Genomic DNA, 3109 nt, shown 5'->3' with positions numbered 1-3109 from the left:
AATAATTTCAAGTAGGAGCAGCAAGCACATGCATATTATATCTATCAAAATCATCATGTGTAGTAGTAAAACGCAACCCATCAATATAATCCTTAACAAGAGTAAACTTCTCTGATATAGTGTAGTTGGGAGAATTCAAAAAGATAATAGGACTATCATGCGTGGGTGCAATAGCAACAATTTCATGTTTAACATAAGGAACTATAGCAAGTTCATCTCCATGAGCATAATTTATATTGGCATCTTGTCCATAAGCATAGCAAGCATCATCAAAAAGGGATATTTCAAGAGAATCAACAGGATCATAACAATCATCATAGCAATCATCCTTCGGTAAGCACGAAGGGAAATTAAACAATGTATGCGTTGAAGAGTTACTCTCATTAGAAGGTGGGCACAGGTAGCTAATCCGCTCTTCCTCCTTTTGTTCTTCGCTCTCCTCATCATCTTTTTCATCCAATGAGCTCACAGTTTCATCAATTTCTTCTTCCATAGACTCCTGCAAAATATTAGTCTCTTCTTGGACAGCGGAGACTTTCTCAATAAAATCATCAATATCGGAGTTGTATTTATAATTCTCATAGCAATATTTAAGGATAGCTAAATTTTCAGGTCTATAAATTGAATCATCAAAATTTTCACACTCTTTAAACAAAGATTCAATTTCATAAGCACCCATAAAAGCAACAAATTCTTCTATTTGTTCCACATCATAGTAATAATGTATACCATTAGCATAAGAAGCCAAGGTTTTATCATCATTAAATTTGCATGAAAAGGGAAGGTGTGGAGCCTTCATCCTAGAGCAACAAGTATAGTCATATCTCAGGCAAAGTTGCCGAGCATACCAATGCAACATATGAATTTGATCCCATAATAGTTTCCCTTTTTGTGTCAAGCGATAATCCCTAAAGTATTCACGTTGATCCAACTTGTCTCCCATTATATAATTGAATGGGGTTTTCTTAGGATTATCAAAGTAGTACATGATATCTTTCACATAATGAGCATCGAGGGTTTTAGGAGGTTCCCCATCTCCATGAGTAGCAAGTAAACCTTTTTTTTGGTATTTCGTGTTCCATATCCATAACTAAAGATAGAGAACAACTTAAAACAGCAAATAAAAATTACTTTATGATAAAGCAAACAAGCACACACGAGAATATTCACCCCACGCTATTGCTCCCCGGCAACGGCGCCAGAAAAAGGTCTTGATAACCCACAAGTATAGGGGATTGCAACAGTTTTCGATAAGTAAGAGTGTCGAACCCAACGAGGAGCTAAAGGTAGAACAAATATTCCCTCAAGTTCTATCGAGCACCGATACAACTCTACGCACGCTTGACGTTCGCTCTACCTAGAACAAGTATGAACCTAGAAGTATTATGTAGGTGTTGTTGGATAGGTTTGCAAGGTAATAAAGAGCATGTAAATAAAAAGTAGGGGCTGTTTAGATAAAGACACAACTAAGTTAGTTTTAGTAGAGAACTTTTTGTTACGAGAAAGTTATTTGTCCCTAGGCAATCGATAACTAGACCGGTAATCATTATTGCAATTTTATTTGAGGGAGAGGCATAAGCTAACATACTTTCTCTACTTGGATCATATGCACTTATGGTTGGAACTCTAGCAAGCATCCACAACTACTAAAGATCATTAAGGTAAAATCCAACCATAGCATTAAAGCATCAAGTCCTCTTTATCCCATACGCAAACAACCTACTTACTCGGGTATATGCTTCTGTCACTCACGCCACCCACCATAAGGAAATAATGAACATATTGCAAACCCTACAGCGGGGATCCCTCACGCTTGCGCGACATGGAGAGCACCATAGGACAGCACCAATAATAAAACATGCAACTCAAACCAATCTTGATCATCAATTAACCCATAGGACAAAACGGATCTACTCAAACATCATAGGATAACCATACATCATTGGGAAATAATATATAGCATTGAGCACCATCTTTAAGTAGAGATTATAGCGGGTAAAAGAGGGGTTACACCGCTGCATAGAGGGGGGAAGAGTTGGTGATGATGGCGGTGAAGTTGTTGGTGAAGATATTAGTGATGATGATGGCCCCGACGGTGTTCTGGCGCCATCGGAAGAGAGGGGGAGAGGGCCCCCCTTATTCTTATTCTTCTTCCTTGACCTCCTCCCTAGATGGGAGAAGGGTTTCCCCTCTAGTCCTTGGTCTCCATGGCATGGGAGGGGCGAGAGCCCCTCCGAGATTGGATCTGTCTCTCTGTCTCTCTCTGTTTCCGCATTCCCAGATTCTGCCCTTTCACCATTTCTTATATTCCTGGAGATCCGTAACTCCGATTGGGCTGAAATTTTAACACGATCTCTATCCAGATATTAGCTTTCTTGCGGCGAAAGAAGGACACCAACCGCCTTACGGGGTGGCCACGAGGGTTAGGGGCGCGCCCCCTGCCTCGTGGCCCCCTCGGGCATCGTATTCCGAAAATCTCCGTCTGTTTTTATCCCGTTTGGACTCCGTTTGATATGGATTTACTGCGAAACAAAAACATGCAACAAACAGGAACTAGCACTGGGCACTGGATCAATATGTTAGTCCCAAAAATATTATAAAAAGTTGCCAAAAGTATATGAAAGTTGTAGAATATTGGCATGGAACAATCAAAAATTATAGATACGACGGAGACGTGTCAACCGATGTCCTAGCAACCGAAGAATACGACCTCAAACGCCCAGCCAAAAGCTACCTGAAGCGCAAATTGCTACCATAGTTCGATGATGAGGCGCTGGAGCCCATACCATCATCACGCAATGAGGCTGACCGACCACTACGAGGTTAGGATAAAACGACAACTCAAGCCGAACACCAGACCGCTCCGCCTCATTATAATGGCAGAGATAAAACAGCTCGTGGTCATACATATGACCTTCGGCAGGACCTGAATAATAGAGCAGGACATACCAGATCGATCTACGGATCGTGAGGACGTACCTCGACACGCGACGACAGCTATCTATTCGGACTTGACAAGCCTAGTCATACACGGGCCGAACACCGCAGACGGACTCCATCGGAGCTACGTCGAGATGCGGCCCGATATAGAGGCGCCGCACACCCTCTT

This window comes from Triticum dicoccoides, chromosome 5A (assembly GCF_002162155.2).
Source record: "Triticum dicoccoides isolate Atlit2015 ecotype Zavitan chromosome 5A, WEW_v2.0, whole genome shotgun sequence".
In the NCBI taxonomy this organism is placed as follows: domain Eukaryota; kingdom Viridiplantae; phylum Streptophyta; class Magnoliopsida; order Poales; family Poaceae; genus Triticum; species Triticum dicoccoides.
Note: the sequence above shows the minus strand (reverse complement) of the source record.